Raw genomic sequence first — 19,538 nt, 5'->3', positions numbered from 1 at the left:
TTTGCCTCAAACCAGCATTCCTGCTCCCCCTTCTGCTACATCATAAGGAATAATTATTCCCTTAGCATAAGCCTTCGCAAATTCCCATAGAGTGGATGAGTTACTGGTTGAATCTGAATTAATGGTGAAGAGAGATCTGAACTCCTTGGAGTTGTCAGCACAGTGACACAATGGTTAGCACTGCTACCTCACAGCGCTGGAGACCTGCGTTCAATTCCTGCCTCAGATGACTGTTTGTGTGGAGTTTACGCGTTCTCCCTGTGTCTGCGTGGGTTTCCTCCCACAGTCCAAAAATGTGCAGGTTCGGGAAATTGGCTATGCTAAATTGCCTGTAGTGTTAGGTGAAGGTGTAAATGTCAGAGGGTGGGTCGGTGTGGGCTTTCTAGGCCGAAGGTCCTGTTTCTACACTGTCAGTAATCTAATCTAACTACTCAATTAACTAACTAGTCTTAAGAATGAAGGGATGCATTCACTAGTGTCTCGACTCTATTATATTGCCCTTAATATTAATCAATAAGTCTTCTGCTTCATGGTCATAAATGGTAATATTCCCAATTGTGCAGGATGCTACCGAATCTAAGATTGTTGCAGGAATGGGGAAGATATCAACCATCGTGTGGCATTTATGCCGGTTAAAGAAGAAAATAAAATCCCGACCTGAGAGGTAGATCTGCCACCAGACATCCACCAGCTCTAGTTCTGTACACATATCCACTAATTGCTTACCTTATAACGAGGGTATTGGGGCACTTTTGAACATTCTGTCCACCGTGTAATCCATAAGATTTTTGAAAACTTCTACAATAATGTTCCACGATGCAAGATAACTGAATTTGGAAAATGCATCTACCAGGAATTTAAGAGGGTGCGCAGGGATTGGGGGGGGGGGGTCAATAAACATTCAAAATACTATATTCTTTACTATAGTTCAAGGCTTTGGGTATTATGAACCTCCCGTGAGTGTCAAATACAATCTGTTCGGTTAAATGGAAGATTCTTTTTATCCGTTATGGCTTCTCCCCTTCTCGTAATATTAAAAGACGAGAAATAAACCCGATCAAACCCAACCTGCTGTCATGTCAAATGTTCCTTGTCATCAAGGTGCATCTCCTGCAATAGGACAACATCCACCCTCTCTGTTTAAGACTAGAAAGTAAAGTTTTCCTCTTGACTGGCCAATGGCTCATCGTAATGCTCCAGGTAGACCATTTAAGCACATCCTTACCCAGAACACACTGTAGCAACATTTCAACTCGAGAGAGGAAGAACTCGAATTACTGATCATTAATAAACAAAGTCTCATAGAGCTTAAAAACTACACAAACTAAGGCTACTACAACTGCCAACTCTCAAAACTTTGAAAAACTAAGCATTTTAAGTAAATGGCTGGGATGGAGTGGGTTAGGGAACCACTTTGCCCGTACTGTGATGCAGAGCCCAACAAAGCAGACCTTCCAGATCACCACCATCTTGGATTTCCCCTTAACATTTTATCGATATTATCATTTCATTTTGCTTTTTATTCCTGGACGTGCTGGAGCAGTGTGTTTTTTTTTACCACTGTCAGCATTTCCCCAACACTGCACATTCCTGCCATTCCCCGATAACCTTGACTCCGTTATTCTTTATGAACCTTCTGTCTGTGCCTCAAACATATTCAATATCTCTGCCTCCAATGCTCTGCAGGGAAGAGAGTTCCAAATACTCTCGCCACTGAGAAAACGAAAATTAACTTCATCTGTGTGAGAGATTAGTTTTGTCTCCTTACCTGAGAAAGGATATAATTAAATTGAAAGCAGTTAGGAGATGTTTCACTACATGTATTCCAGGGATGAGGGTCTTATATTATAAGGCTTCAACAGGTTACTCTTGGAATGAGAGGCAATCTTATTGAAACATACAAAAGCTAGAGGAGAGTGATTAGATAGATACCCACCTGCATCATGTTTCCTGCTGGCAGAGTGTCCAATCCTTTCATAATCTTATATGTCTCAATCAGATCGCCTCTCAGTCTTCTAAACTCACGGGAAAACAGGTCCAGTCGCTTCAGTCTTCAGTGTAAGGTAATCCCACCATTCCAGGAATTGACCTCGTGAACCTACGCTGCACTCCCTCAATAGCCAGAATGTCTTTCCTCAAATTTGGAGACCAGAACTGCACATAGTACTCCAGGTGTGGTCTCACCAGGGACCTGTACAGCTGCAGAAGCACCTCTTTGCTTCTACACTCAATTCCTCTTGTTATGAAGGGCAGCATGCTATTAGGTTCTTCACTACCTGCTGTTTCTGCATGCGTGCCTTCATTGACTGGTGTACAAGAACACCCAGATCTCTCTGTACTGCCCCTTTACCTAAATTGATTCCATTGAGGTAGTAATCTGCCTTCCTGTTCTTGTCACCAAAGTGGATAACCATACATTTATCCACATTAAACTGCATCTGCCATGCATCTGCCCACTCACCTAACTTGTCCAGGTCACCCTGTAATCTCCTAACATACTCATCACATTTCACCCTGCCACCCAGCTTGGTATCATCAGCAAATTTGCTAATGTTATTGCTGATACCATCTTCTATATCATTAACATATATTGTAAAAAGCTGCAGTCCCAGCACGGATCTCTGTGGTACCCCACTGGTCACTGCCTGCCATTCTGAAATGGAGCCGTTTATCACTACCCTTTGTTTCCTGTCAGCCAACCAATTTTCAATCCAATCTAGTACTTTGCCCCCAATACCATGCGCCCTAACTTTACTCACTAACCTCCTGTGTGGGACTTTATCAAAAGCTTTCTGAAAGTCCAGGTACACTGCATCTACTGGATCTCCCTCATCCATCTTCAGAGTTACAGCCTCAAAAAATTCAAGAAGATTAGTCAAGCATGACTTCCCCTTCATAAATCCATGCTGACTCTGACCTATCCTGTTACTACTATCCAGATGTGTCATAATTTCATCCTTTATAATAGACTCTCGCATCTTTTCCACCACTGAGGTCAGACTAACTGGTCTATAATTTCCTGCTTTCTCTCTCCCACCTTTCTTAAAAAGTGGATAAAACATTAGCCACCCTCGAATCCTCAGGAACTGACCCCGAATCTATCGAACTCTGCAAAATAATCACCAACGCATCCACAATTTCCCGAGCACATCCTTCAGTACCCTGGGATGCAGACCATCAGGCCCCGGAGATTTATCAACCTTCAGACCTAACAGTCTCTCCAACACCAAATCCTAGCAAATATAAATTCCCTTAAGTTCAGGTCCTTCAGCCACTGTTACCTCAGGAAGATTGCTTGTGTCTTCCCCAGTGAACACAGATCTGAAGTACCCATTTAATTCCACTGCCATTTTTTGTTCCCCATAATATATTCCCCTGTTTCTGTCTTCAAGGGTCCAATTTTAGTCCTAACCATTTTTTCCCCTTGCACACACCTAAAAAAGCTTTTATTATCCTTCTTTATATTATTGGCCAATTTACCTTCATACCTCGTTAATGTACTTGGAAAATCCAGACTGGATCAGAAAGTGACCCCCATCCCTCTCCCCCAAACCCTGTTTCCAGGCTTCCTCTCTCTGTAACTTCTGATCCAGGTGGGGGTCATGTTGCAGACCCAGATGCGCTGGGAATACAGCCACATACCCACCCCCCATGGTTAAAACAACAAATCCTCTGCTCTCCCTGAATGCAACATTGTACAACACGATTTCCATCAAAATAACCCGTTACTTTCCAAAAGCATAACATGTGAAATTAATAAATAGGAACAGGAGTAGGTCAATCGGCCCCTCAAGCTAACCCTGTCATTTAATAAGAACATGGCTGATCTACCCCAGGCCTCAACTCCACTCTCTTGCCGACTCCTTGTATCCCTCCACACCTCTCTGAGTTAGGGAATTCCAGACATTCATTACCTTCGGAGAGAAGCCATTACTTTGCATCTCAGATTGAAATCGATGTTCCTTATTCGGTATCTATATCCTCGAGTTCGACACTTTGCCCAAGAATGAAAACAATTTCTCAACATCTACCTTCTCCAAACCCCTTCTGCGTCTTGTCATTTTCAGCAGTATCACTCCTCATTCATTTAAACCCCAATGAATTATCGCCTCACTATTTTAGAGATTCTCAATAACTCAACCCTTTCATTCCAGGAAACCACCTAATGTACCAACCGAGTTACTTGCTGCATCATCATGCTGACTTTATGTTGCATACACTGGAAGACTCCAATCCCTTTGTACTGCTCCTTTTCTGGAAGTCCTCTCCATTAAATAACAGCCTGTCTTTTGGTTCTCAGTGTCATCTATAAACTCGGACATATGTTGCACTCAAATCCCTCCTTTAGGCTGTCAGTATAGATTCTGGATAACTGATGCCATCGGACTCATAGCTGTGGTACTCTTTCAGATACACCTTTATCATGAAGATTTATTAATCCAGACTCTCCAATTTCTATGTGCTCACCAATCATCATCCCATGTTAATACATTATCCATCATCCTACGAGCTTCTGTCTTGTGTAAGAACTTTTATTTTGTAATACCTTGTGGAAAATCTCTGGAAAGCCTGGTCTCTACCAGATCGCCTTTCGCAAATCCGCTTGTTACATTCTCAGGCATCTCCAGAAATACTTTGCATAATTTTTGCATGGCAAATTATTGTTTTCCTTTCACAAACACACACTGACTGTGCGTGAAACTTTTCTAAATGTCCATGCAGTCCAGGATTTCCAAATTAAACTCGTCCCATCTGCTTTCATTTGGCCCATATGCCTCTAACTGTTTCCCATTCATATGTTTGTCCAAATGAGTTTTAAACATTGTAGCTCTACTGGCATCTACCACACTTCCTCTGACAGCTTATTCCAAAACCACACCACTCTCTGTGTAAAAACGTTGCCCCTTCGTTCCTTTTAAATCTTTCCTCTTTCACCTTAAACCTATGCCTTCTATGGCTGAACTCCCCCATGCCGTTGGAAAGATCTTGGCTATTCACCCTATCCATATCACTCATGATTTTAGAAACTTTTACAATGTCACCACCCAACCTCCCACATTCCATCTGATACTAATTTCAAGAACAAGCATTTAAAGATAAGCACTGCAAATTTAAACAATATTGAACATGACAGGTAAACAATACTCAGCCCAAACTTCGTACGGTGAATTGTTTTTCTCCATATTACAATACTAAGGCAGCATTAAACGCTTACTAGTGCCAATGGGAAGTCAAGCACCTGGATTCTTTTGTCTAAAGGGGGCGATGATCTCGACCTTGAAAATGTATTTAAGGCCAGATCTATATAATGCCACATAGTCAACATTCTCCCTCCTGGCCTCCCTATGACCTTGTGTGGTTGGGTCTTCTTTATCTTGCACTCAATAGAGAGAACCCCTTTTCCCCATTCACATCTTAATTTATACACATTTTATATCATCCACTCGTTCAGCAGTGCTAAAAGCCCGTTTATCTTTGCCACACCCACTTTTCCCTGTCATCATCCATCCTCCACCTCTGACAAGGGATTAAAAATTCCAGTTTCCAATCCTTTTCAGTTCTGAAGAAGTGTCACACTGGGCTTGAAGTGCTAATGCTTTTTCTCTGTCTCTGCAGATGCTGACAGACCTGGTGAGTTTCTCCAGAAATGAATAGGCACAGAATAATGTTTCACGAAAACAAATAACTGTGGATTCTGGAAATAAAAATACATAAATTGCTGGAGCAACTGGGAGCTTTGTAAAGGGTCACTGGACCTGAAAGTTTCGCTCTGCATTCACTCCAGAATATACTGCAACATTTTCAGTATGTTCTTCAGCAACTTCTGTTTTTGGACAATTTCCAACGAAGGATGTCAAAGATGCTTAAACATCCTGTCCAACATCGAGTACCATACACTGGGAACTGAACAATAACGCATGGTGCACAGGTTTCTTGACTGAAACTGCATAAGACTGACATCACTGACACTATAGAGCTTTTAATCATGTTCAGGGAGAAAAACAGAGTGAAACATGTTCACTGCAAATGCAGAAGTTGACATTGTGGAAAAAAACGGTTTAGTTTATTACCTTAAATGGATTGAGTTAAAGTAACAAATTGGAGGCGAGACACCAAGCAGATGCTCTTAGCAGAATGAGAATATGAAAATGGAAGTGTTACCGCATCAGAAACCAGGTTAGTTCACTGAATACAGGGCTGATGCTAAGATTGGAATCACGTGCACATAAACCTGATGACAACCCATTAAAGCGATCACACTTGAATGGTTACATTCCAAACAGCAGAACTAACTTCTGATGGAGAGGGGGAAATGATTCCAAGACTAAAGGATCGGATCTAAGCTCTGTTGTCCTCCTAAATCCAAGCATAAATGTCGGTGGACTATTAAACAATTTACTGGAAGAGAGGACTCCACAAATATCCTCATCCTAAATATCGGAACAACTCTGATTATCAGTGAAAAAAGATGTGGTGTCTGCACTACCCTCCGACAGAGGTGTTGAGTGGATGATCAAACTCACACTCATCATGATGCTCACAGAATCACAGATGCCAATTTTCAACCAATTCGATTTGCTGCACGTGACATGAAGAAACAGCTGAACACAATAGATACGACAAAGGCAATGAGCCCTGACCCCATTCCTGCGATAGGACTGAAGACTTGAGCTGCACAACAAGCCGTGTCCCTGAGGAAACTGTTTCATTCCAGCTTCAACTCTGACATCTCCCTGGCAATGTGGAAAATTACTCAACTATGTCCACTCCCCGAAGAGGAGAATAATTACAATCTGACCAATTGCCACCTTGAACTCCCATCACGACAGTCAAATTGGTGGGATTATTTTGACAGAGTTGTCAAGTAACACCGAAATAATCAGGTCAGTGTGGTTTCCGATAGGTCCCCATGTGGAGATGGTGCTGTTGTGGAAATATCATTGGATTACTAATCCAGACCAGGCTAATGCTCTGGCAGCTTGTGGAAGTTAAAAATAATTAATAAAATATTGAGACCTAAAATCTGGTTTCAGTAACACTTATCTTGTGTCCAATGTTGATTGTAAACATCGATCTCCTTCCCCAGTGTACTTTCAGGAAGTGAATCTCCTGTGCCTTCATGATCTGGCCTAAAAGTGACTCCAGACACTCAGACATGTGAGAAACTCTTCAATGGTCTCTGAATCTGCCAAGCAAGACACTCTATTGTATAAAACTGCTCTGAGGTCTGAAAGGATAAAACTGGACATAACACCTGGCACCAGATTCGTTATCAAGTGAAAAATAAAACACAGTCATCGACAGTACAATTAATACTACTATTGGTAATTTATTTCCGACATTTTGATAGGACATACATCTGTTTCATCAGATTTAGCAATGCTTAATCCAGCTCCATGTTCAAGTACTACCTTGTTATTGATATGAATTGACTTTATGTCTTTAGCTCCAGGAGTCCGATATGATCACTTCGTATTACTGGGGGATTTTCTAGATCTTCCTCCATGAAGACAGATGCAATGTGACTGGTTATTTCTCGGCCATTTCCCTGTTCTCCACAAAGACCTCTCCTTTCCCAATTACAAATTTCCACGTTTGACCTTGCTTTTATTTTGTTTCCTTTCAAATATCGATTGCAGATTGATGCAGTCTTTGTGTTCCTGTTTGTTAGCATGTATGTTCTCTTTTTGATTTCCTTTACAGTTTCATGGCCTTCCATTTTTGGATCGTTAATGTCTGAGAATTCTCAGGTTTTCACAAGAGCTGGAATTCTCCTGAAGTCATTTCCTATGATTAACGTATTTTCTAATTTGTTATGTTAACCATCATTGAGTCACTTGCTCACTCTTTGGTGTTTGTACCTGAAATAAATAGATGTATGTTGCAGACTTTGCAGTATTTCTCAAAACTCCTGGTCCTGACCAGTTATATTCAGGAACTCAGCAGGAGGATAGGAGGATAGAGAAGAAAATGCGGGAGCACTGCTTGGCTCTTTTCTGTCATCGCTGGCCAACGAATGAGGTCCCGGATTACTGGAGCGTAGTGAATGCTGAGCCTGTGTTCAAGAAATGCTACAAAGATAAACCTGGGAACTAAAGACCAGTAATCCTAAAATCTAGTGGGTAGGTTACTTTAGAAGATTCGGAGAGATTGGATATACATGCATTTGGAAAGAAAGGGTATGGTTCGGAGTAAGATTAGAATGGTGCTGGAAAAGCAGAGCAGGTCAGGCAGCATCCAAGGAACAGGAAAATCGATGTTTCGGGCAAAAACCTTCATGAAATTCAGCACAGGAGTTTGTGCAAGGAAGATCATGACTCACAATTTTGTTGGAGTTCTTTGCTGAAGTGACCAGCAACGTTGAGGAGGTCCGGGTGGTATTTGTAGTCTGGATGGATTCCAGTAAGGCCTTCAATAAGGTTCCACATGGTACCCTGCTCTGGAAGGTTAGATCACAATGAATTGAGGGGGAACTGGCAAATTAGGTGCAACATTGCCTTGATGGTAGGAAGCAGAGATTAATACTGGAAGCATGTTGGTCAGACTGGAGGCCTGTGAATAGTGGAATGCGTCAGGGGTTGATGTTGGGACCACTACATATTACATATATCTATGATGTACATGTGAATGTACCGGCATGATTTGTAACTTTGAAGACGGCACTAAAACAGGCGGCATCATGGAGAGTGAGGAAGGTTATCAGAAATTTCAGAAATTACAGCAGTATCTTGATCAGCTGGAGAAGTGGGCTGAGAAATGGCAAATGGACTTTAATGTAGATCAGTGTAAGTTCTTGCATTTTAGAAAGTCAAATCAAGTTTGGAGTTTCATGGTGAATGGTTGGGTCCTAAGGAGTGTAGTGGAACAGAGGGACCTTGGAATTCAGGTGCATGGTTCTCTGAAAGTTGATTCAGAGGTAGACAGGGCAGTGAGGAAAGCTTTTGGCACACTGGCCTTAACTGGTTTATATCACTGTGTATCGAAATTAGGGAGTTATGTTGCAGTTATGCAGGATGCTGGTGAGGCCATATTGGTAACGTTATGTTCAGTTTTGTTCACTTTGCTATAGGAAGGATGTTATTAAACTGGAAAGTGTGCAGAAAAATAATTACAAGGATGTTGCCAAGGTCTCAATGGTCTTAGTTACAGAAAGAGGTTTGACAAGCTAGGACTTTTTACTTTTGTGTGCATGAGGCTGAGGGAGGATCATATTGAAGTTTATAAGATCATGACAGACATGGATAGAGTGAATGCACCCGGTCTTTTTTCCCAGGGTTGGGCAATCACAGACTAGAGAGCATCAGTTTAATGTCAGAGGGGATACAACAAAAGGGAACCTGAGGAACAACTTTTTACCTCGGGGCTGTTATGCATATGGAATGAGAAGTGGTTGAGGCAGATACATTGACAATATTTAAAAGGCATTTGAACAAATACATGGATAGTAAAAGATGAGAAAGATACGGGACAATGGCAGGGAAATGGGTTTAGCGTGGATGGGCATTTTGGTCGGAATTGACCAGTTTGGGCTGAAGGGCCTGTCTCCGTGCTGTCGGACTCTATGACTCTAACAACCGCTGCTTGTCTCCCACTGAATGTTATATTGTACTTTCCAAATTCACTGTAGATATATTGAACTCTAGCCTCCAATCTTCAATAATGTTTGACTGGACTATTCAAGCATTCTATATTGTATGCAGCCACCTTGTAAACTGCACCTTTTAAATGGCATTATTCCTTAAAAGCTGCTTCAGACCAAGGTTAATAACTCGTCCTTCTGACCACACAACATCAAATCCGAAATAACTTGCTCTCTAGTTTGCTTCACAACATACTCTTCAACCCACCTCATATACACTTACAGAACTTATTTTTCACAGCTTCAGCAGTCACTTACTTAATGCAGTTTAGATACAACTCGAGACCATTCAATAAGACTGCGGTATCCACAATACTTGCCTATCTAATTTCCAGAACAAATAATGCTCCGATTTTCTGCTACCGTTTTGGGTTCGACATATAACACACCAATATTTGCTTCTCCTTGCTATCTGTAAACTCTACCTAACCTGATTCTGTGGAAGTTGAGGGACAGGTCTGTGTCGTTATTCGTGATAGATCTAGGCAAGACATTCAGGGAGGCTCACCTCGACGCTGAGATGCTCTGAAGAAATGTTCCACAATACTGGACAAGCAACAATATCCTCCTCGCTCTGTTCGGATATGAGTTCCCATATACTCTCTGCTCCCTCACACTCACTGTATATCTGTTATAGCACCTAACCCCGAACAAAGTTCACGCTCTGTCTCCAAATAAGGCTCAGGCACTACCACTCTCACTATTGAATTCAGCAACTAATAACACTATACGGATTCAAAACTGTCGACTGACTCATTCCAGACACCTCACAACTCCCTCCACCTATACCAGGACAAACATCAGGGTCACCCATTCACACTCTCCCTCCATCCCTTTGTCCCATTCCAGGAGAAACTGCCTGGAAGAGGAAAGAAATGTCCAAGCCGGGTAGTGGAGTGCCCGATATCCGTTCCGTCACTCCCCTCACTCCGCCATGTGGGGAGGACTCTTAAAGAGCTGGAGAGGACCGGGACGCCTCGTGTGGAGAACCTGAAACATCCACGTCCTACTGACCAGTTAAGGAGCAATGTTCAGTGAAAGACAATTCTCAGTTTAAACCAACCGGCAGCTCCCACAACAGTCACAACAGTCCTTTCACTTCCAAAAAAAACCCCACAGATACCTCACTGCACAGAGACGCAGACACAGAAATACACAGACGAACACACACAATACTTACAAGGAGATAGGCATACACACACGTATAAACACACAAATACAAATACAGTCACATACAAATAGACATAAATACAGACAGCAACACAGGCTGAAACACAGACAGACAGATGAAGATGCAGAAACATACAGATAACAAGCACACACACACACACACACACACGCAGACACACACACACATACAGACACAAAAAAACACAGGCACAGACAGACACACACACACATACAGATACACGCACAAACGCTTATTCACATACAGACACACAGAGGCACAGACAATCGTGTCATTAAGACACAAATCGTAATGTTTTTGATTTGTAAGTGGATTAAGGATTCCAGGGAGAAAGCAGAATAATGAGGTCGAGGTACTAATAAGAAGTTATTGAACGGAATTTCAGACTCGATAGGCTGAATGGCTTCAATCTGCTCATTTCCCTCATGCTCCTGCGGTATTATGTGATCAGGCATTCTCTTCCTCAGACAGCAGCAGAGACTGGGTGTGATACATATTTGATTGGAAAGGGTCAGTGGGAATGTGGGATAGGGTTGGAGTCTGGAATGGTTTATCTTTATTCCTAATTATTCTGTCCTTATGTCTGAAAAGAGGTGGTGATTTGATGTTCAGTAAACACAGTTTTAAAATAACAGTTGCCCCACAATGAAATAAGGACGTCCCTTTCACTTTCGTCTTGTGCTACCTGTGGTGCCCTCATCCTCAGGGAGCAGTGAAGACTCGGTTTTAGAAGATATTCCAGACTGAGATCTTTACTGGACAGAAGGGTCAGAGTTTATTGGGAACAGACAGGAAATGGATGGTGAGGCACACTCGGATCTGCCATGAGCATTCTGAATGGTGCAGCCGAATGGACAACTTCTGCCCCTACCCCATGTGTTCCCTCAATCCACCCGTCGAGGCTGTTACAGGGTTGGTGACCACTCCATTAAGTCAGACAGGATCGTTACAATGACACAGGAGGAGACCATTCTGCCCCTTTAAGGAATTAGACAGGAATATAGAAAGAAGTAATTCAGCTCGATTAGTACACTACACAGTCTAGGAGGAGGCCTTTCAAACCACCTGAGCTACTACACAGGAACAGGGAAGCTGTCACCAACAGGAAATAGAGAGTAGAGACAAATGTTTATTTTCAGGCTGCAAAGCTGTAACTGATGGAGTGCCTCAGAGATCACTGTGGGGTCATCAATGATCAATAATCTTTATCAAAGATCTGGAGGAAAGGGAGGGAATATCTTGGAGCTCAATTAGCTCGTACAACAAGATGGCCATTCAATGTGTCGTCAAATGGAGGTAGTGAGCCTGCAATGTGTTACAGGCAGGCAAGGTTAGTGAGCAAACCTTCAGCAGAAATAACATAAGGTAAGTTATTTATTTTGGCATGAAAGACGAAACAATGGTAAACAATTTAAACGGAGAGAGATTGCTGATCTTTGTGATACAGGAAGTTTCCATATTCATGCGACATGAATCATATGAAGTCAGATGCAGCAAGTGATTTGGATGGTAAGTAGAAGAATGCTGCTTTTGCCAAAAAAGCATCAGGTTTAATGGCAGGAATGTTTTACTGCATCTGTACAGGGCATTTATGAGACCACACCTGATGCACTGTGTGCAGGTTTGATCCCCTAAACTAAAATAAAAAGATATAATTCTTTTCGAAGATTTTCAAAGAGGTTTCCGTTTACTCATTCCTGGAATACCAGCCTTTTGTTTTGGGGGATTATCAGTTTTGATCTTAGCTGAGAAAGTTTATTGAACCATCCATGACGTTCTGAAGAGTGTAGCAGCTGGATGCATATTATCTCCTGTCAGGGAGACTAAAGCTGGAGAATAACTTTTAAGGAAAAGATACATTGATATTAACACACATACTATGAAGACACCTACCAATATTTGCAAATTAAACAGACACATGTAAGCATGTCATCAAATTATAAAGTGGGGACATTTTTGCGATTGGAAGGAATTGTGTACAGCAAGAGCAATGACGCACCTGCTTATAATCCATAATCAGGTTTTCCAGAGAATGGTCCAGTTTGGTGTTCAGTTGACATAATTGTTTGTTCCAACACAGAAAAGGAGAAAAATGTTCCCTGTCTGAGAAGCAGCAGCCGATTGATCTCTCTCTCTTACTTTGTTCCACCCGATAGCAAAGTGTGAGACCAGAAAATCCCTGAGTTATCTGTACCACTTGTGAAGGATTCCTGGTGAGGGTTCAGTGGAATCTCTCCACTGCCTGAAACGAAGGGAATTCAGCCAAATCCAAGTGTTCCAGAAAGAAATCCCACTAGCAGTTGCTTGTGTGAGCAGAGTAACTTCAAAGGCAGAATAACATTTGCTGTACTCTGTCAGTTTACCATTTGTTATGAGTTCAACTTCCTGTGTCTCACATTTTTCTTGAAAATGACCTACTCTGAGATCTATATCATTGGCCACATCACTACACTGGTTGCATTTAAGGTTGGTGTAACCAGTGGAAGAGTGGGACTGGAAAAGGACATAGTGACCTTCCAACATTTATTGGAACACAAATGAGAAATTCTCAAAGGGCTGTTCAAATTCCCTTCCTAAGAGGATTGTGGTTTCTGGATGTTTGCATTTATTCAAAGTTGTTTATGGTATGTAGTAAAATGGCAAACAGACAGAAACGTGCTGCTGAGATCAAAAACACATGGAGCAGTGATAAAGTATCTAATGGCCCACTCCTGCTGCTCAGTCCTAAGTTGCTATGTTGTATTCAACCCCTCACCGCTCCTTCAAGGAGCAGATGGAGGCCACTTGTCCCAGATACCTGGTCAACAGTAACACAGGATCTCATTCAGTCCCTCAAGACTGTCACAGTGAGTGGGGAGGACATGGAGATGTAAATCTGTGAAGGACAAACTGGATTATGGAGTTTGACATAAGTCTGGTTCCTTCTCGCATGTCAGTGAGTAACTTATAAATAGTAGTTTAATAGTTATAATATATAAAGAAAGATTTTTTTTTTTTGGAACTGAAGGCATTGACTTGCACATTCCAAAATTTATATATAATGAGCAGAAATTCAGGTCAATCCGGTTTAGTAGACAAATATAATGACTTCAAAGCTGAAAATTGTGTTGCTGGAAAAGTGCAGCAGGTCAGGCAGCATCCAAGGAGCAGGAGAATCGACTTTTCGGACATAAGCCCTTCTTCAGGAACTTATGCCCGAAACGTCGAATGTCCTGCTCCTTGGATGCTGCCTGACCTGCTGCGCTTTTCCAGCAACAGATTTTTCAGCTCTGATCTCCAGCATTTGCAGTCCTCACTTTCGCCTATTAAATATAATGACTTACTAGGAGCACCAACTATAGCGAGGATGGGATAGTAACCACCTTGAATAATCCAAAGGATATCCTGGATCCGCCATGCTAATGATATCCAAGGCCGAGAAAGCCATTAAAGACCCGAGGATAAACTACAGTCCATTGTTGGAACATTCCAGTCTAATGTTCTCAGATTCTAATCTCTCCTTCCCGTTTCTCTCTCTTTCGATCTGCTGATCCCTGTTAGTGCTGTCAGTGGTGCCCCTCCTCATACTATGGGATAGCACATTGAACAGAGCCCATTTATCTTTCAACAATGAAAACTCTCCATTGTGATAATTAGGATCCATGGAGATTGACATTAATCACAGTCACTGAACAAATAGCTTCAGTTAACCCCTTTGAATTCAATATTGATTTTATTAAAATTCAAAAAAACTTTAAAGCTATACATTTGGCATGGGATATGTGGGGGTGGGGGGATGAACAGAGGGAAGAAATATTTGAGATGGTAGATTGATTGTATGTAATCATTCAATCTGCCTTAGATATGTGAGTAATGTCAAAGGATTGTCAGAACTTAAAAGAAAAGTTTCTCCATTTATAAATCGAAACATATAGTCTGTAACTACTGATCAGTGATTATAATGTCAGTAAAATATGGAGAGAACTTTTGTAGTCCATTTTCTGACAGGAACACGTGCATACAACAACATGAGGATAACAGACAAATGGCATGGATATTTAAACAGAGAATACGATGTGACACAGAATTCAGATAGTTATTCGAGGATCAGAGAGGGCAGGTGAGGGTCATGCTGTTCATGTTATCGATGTCAATCAACTATGATGAAGTAAATTTTACTGGATTTCGATTGCAGTGTGATTATGATATTGGGGACATGGCTCCTGAGACCAGAGGGAGGGAATATGATATTTCCCAGCCATCAGTATTGGAATTTTATTCTTCATAAATCATATGAAGATCAAATTCAATGATACAACTCCAATGAGGAATGAGTAGAGCCAATATTTAAACCATACAACCAGAAGACATTGGAGCACAAATTTGGCCATTAGGCCCATTGAGCCTGCTCCGCCATTCAATGATGGCTGGTAAGCTTCTCAACCGCATTCTCCCGCTTTCTACCTGTTACCCTTGATCCCCTTTACAATCAAGCACCTATCTGTCTCACTCTTAAATATACTCCGTGACCTGGCTTCGACAGCCTTCTGTGGCGGTGAATTCCATAATTCACCACTCTATGGCTGAAGAGGTTCGTCCGTATCTCTGTTCTGAAAGGTCTTCTCTTTACTCTTTCCCATCGGGGCCTAGTCTCTCCTACCATTGGAAATATCGTCCCAAAATCCACTCTTTCCAGTCCATTCAGTATCCTCTAAGTTTTGAGTCGACCTCCTAACATGTTCTGACCTCTATCATATATAGGCTCAGAGCCCTCAGACGTTCTTCATATGTTAAGCTTTTAATTCCTGGGACCATTCTCGTGCATCTCCTTGGAGAGGTGGTTCGGCTGCAGGAAGGTGCTCTAGAGGCCAGTACATCCTTCCTGAGATATGGAACCCAGAACTGTGCACAATAATCCAAATGTGGCCAGACCAAAGCCTTATACAGCCTCAGAAGTACATCCCTGCATTTATATTCAAGCCCTCTTGAAATAAATGCCATCATTGTATTTGCCTTCCTAACTGTTGACAACCTGCAAGATTACCTTTCGAGACTCCTGGACTGGAACTCCCTCGGCTTTTTGCGCTTTTCACTTCTGAACCTGCTCGCTATTTAGAAAATAGTCCATGCCAGTATTCTTCCTGGCAAAGTGCATGATGTAATACTTGCCCACGTTATACTCCATCTGCCATATCTTTGCTCACTCCCCTAACCTGAACAAATACTTCAATAGGAGAAAGTGAAGACAGCAGATGCTGGAGGTCAGAGTCAAAAAGTGTGGTGCTAGAAAAGCACAGCCAGTCAGGCGGCATCCGAGGAGTCAGAGATTCGATGTTTCAGGCATAAAGTCTTCATCAGGAACGAGGGAGTTAGTCGGAACGGGGCTGAGAGACAAATGGGAGAGGCTGGGGCTGGGAGGAAGGTAGCTTGGACAGCGATAGCTCGATGAAGGTGAGTGGTGATAGTGAAAGGTCAGAGTGGATGGTGGAGTGGATACATGGGAAGGAAGATGGACAGGTTGGACAGTTCAAGAGTGTGGTACTGAACTAGAGGGTTAGATCTGAGATAAGGTGGTGAGAGGGGAGATGAGGAAATTGGCGAAATTGCCTTTGATACCGTGTGATTGGAGTGTCCCTCGGTGGAAGATGATGCATTCTTTCTCCAGACTACGACTGGCTAGAAATTGGCCATGGAGGAGGGCAAAAACATACATATCCTTGTTGTAGTGGGAGGGAGAGTTGAAGTATTCAAGGATAGGGAAGTGGGGTTGTTGGGTGTGTGAGTCCGAGTGTGTTACCTGAACCGTTCTGGAAATTGATGTCCTGCCTCCCCAATGGGGAGGAAATCCGGTGCAATGGCCAGAGTACATGTGGTGTTTGGATGTGCAGGATGTTCTTTGCCTGATGTGGAAGGATCCTTTGGGGCCTTGTATGGAGGTGAAAAGGGAGTGTTGACATAGGTTTCATACCTCTTGCAGTGGCAAGGAAGGTGTAAGGAGTGGAAGGTGGCTGGGTGGGGTTGGGGGGGGCGTGAACCTCACGTGGGAGTTGTGAAGGGAATGGTCTCTGCTGATATGGGTAGGGAAGGAATTATTCCTCTAGTGGTGGGGTCTGACTGTTGGTGACGGAAATGGCGGAGGATGATGCGTTGTATCCTGTGGTTGGAGGGATGGAAGGCGAACGCCAGAGGGGTTCTCTCCTTGTTGTAGTTGGAAGGGTGGAGATCAAGGGCGGACGTGCGGGAAGTTGAAGAGATGCTCTAGAGCACCTTCCTGCAGCCGAACCACCTCTTCAATGTCCCTCTATCTATCTTTGCACTGTTTGAAAACTTAGCCAATATCCCCTCAGTTCCTTCAAGCAAATCATAAATGCATGAAGGGAAAAGTTGTGGTCCCAACATTGAGTCTTATGGAACACCTCTTGTCCCTGGCTGCCATCCTGAGAAGGACTCTTTAATCCCAACTCCCTGCTTTCTGTCAGACAGCCATGCTACTATCCATGTTCGTACATTGCTTCTTACACCATGGGCCCTTATCTTTCTCAATAGCCTCCTGTGTGGCACCTTGTCAAAGGATTCTTGCGGAGCAAGCATATAACATCTATTGTTCTTCTATGTCGAATCTGCTTGTTACTCTCTCAATGAATTCTAACAGGTTTGTCAAGCCTGACGTCCTTTTGATGAAACCATGTTGACTCTGTTCTATTTTACCAAAGACCTCCAAGTATTCAGAAATCCCATCCTTCACGATGGATTCCCAGTTATTACCCACAACTAAGGTAAGGCTAATCAGTCTGTAATTTTCCATTTTTTCCCTTATTAAACGGGGTGTGACATTAGTAATTTCCAGCCTCTTGGCCTTTTCCTGATTTTAGTCATTCCTGAAAAATTGCGACTTATACTTGCACTACCTCTTCAGCTATCTCCCTTCCAAAGCTGGGGTGTAGTCCACCTGGTCCAGGTAATTTATCCAAATTCAGGTCATTCAGTTTTCTAACATGTTATTCTTGATGATGGCCACCAGACTCAGCTCTGCCCTCTCACTCTCTTCAACTTCTGTGAAATTATTCATGTCTTCCACCATGAAGACTGATGCCAAGTTCCTCATTCATTTCTTTGTTTCCCACTACTGTCTCTCCAGCATCATTTTCCAGTGTCCAATATTACTTTTACCTCTCTTTTGCACTTTATATATCTAAAGAACCTCTTACAGTCTCCTCTATATTGCTGGTTCGCTTACCCCTATATTTAATTTTCCCCCTCCTTATTTTTTTGTCCACTGTTGGTCTTTATAAGTTTTGCAATTCTCTCGTTTCCCACTGCCCTTCACCACATTGTATGCTAACACTTTTGCTTGTATGCAATCCCTGACTTCCCTCGTCAGCCCTGGTTGCCTTATCCTCCCTGTATCATGCCTCTATTCCTCAGCATGAATCTCTGCAGTGTCTCCTGAATTAATCTTGGGATCTCCTGCCATTGCTGTTCCACTGTCTTTCCTGCTATGCCCCTCTGCACATATCAGAGATTCCAGCAAGTTCAGGTCCATCTTGTCCTTCTTGTTTAGGTCCTACGGACTCTGGAATCCCAATGATCCACATGTCAGAAGTGCTGCCTCCCCTGCCAGCTGTTTGGCCATGTATTTAACTGTGCTACCTTCCTATTCCTAACCTCACTCGCACGTGACATATTCTGGTGTCTCCAAAATTCAAATATCCTTTCAACAGAACTCTCACAAGGCCATTTCTTTAAAATGGATATACTTGATAATAAATACTTAAGTGTGACCTCAGGAAAGTGGAGTCCACTGAATCAGTCCAATGCCCAAAGGATCTGATACCTATCCCCGCCACTAAACCTGTTTGACAAGGTATACATATGGATTAGTGGTGCTGGAAGAGCACCACTGAACGACTGTACTCTTTCAGCACCACTAATCCAGAATATGGTTTCCAGCATCTGCAGTCATTGTTTTTACCAAGGTATACATATGAACCATATAATTGCAGATGGAGGAGGATAAACAGAAAACTAGAAAATGTCAGAGGAGATGGATGTCATGCAGCTTGTTTACTCTGCTTTGCTATTCAACTGGACTTTAGTTATTCTGTTCCTTTCAATGGCAGGATCTTTACCCAGCATCCCCAGTGGCTCAGAAAGTGCCCAGTGTCGTTGTGTGCACAGTCCTGCGAAGTGAGTGTCCAGTGCCAGGCAATGGGGTGTGGGGAGTCCCAGGGGTGGCACAAGAAAAGGCTGCATGTAGTGACGATGGACTGAGGGACTGAAAGGGATGGAATGGGTATCCAGCGACACTGCACACACGGAAGGGGCCGGGCAAGATTCCTAAACAACCAGGGAACCCGCGATGCACGGCTGTTTTTACAAAAACCTGTCACGTTTGCTACATTTCTCTGTCGAACCAAAGCAAAAATACTGTAGATGGTAGAAATCCGAAGCAAACACAGAGACATACTGTGGAGAGACGAAAGAGTTAATGTTCCCAATGCAGACATGGGAAGAATTTACAAAGTCCACATTCACAGGGACAGAGATTGGAATTGAACCCCAGTCCCTCGCACTTTGAAGCAGCAGTGTTGTGTCACCGTGCCGCCCAATGATGGATAATCAGAGTTAGAGACATAGCTACTGTTCTCTGTGATTGGAATTGAGAGTCCTGAATGATGAGTTGCCTACCTGGTACTTGGGTTTGGGATACATCATCTGGGCTGCAGAAGA

Source organism: Chiloscyllium punctatum, chromosome 13 (genome assembly GCF_047496795.1).
Source record: "Chiloscyllium punctatum isolate Juve2018m chromosome 13, sChiPun1.3, whole genome shotgun sequence".
Lineage (NCBI taxonomy): Eukaryota > Metazoa > Chordata > Chondrichthyes > Orectolobiformes > Hemiscylliidae > Chiloscyllium > Chiloscyllium punctatum.
This window is presented reverse-complemented; position numbering follows the sequence as displayed.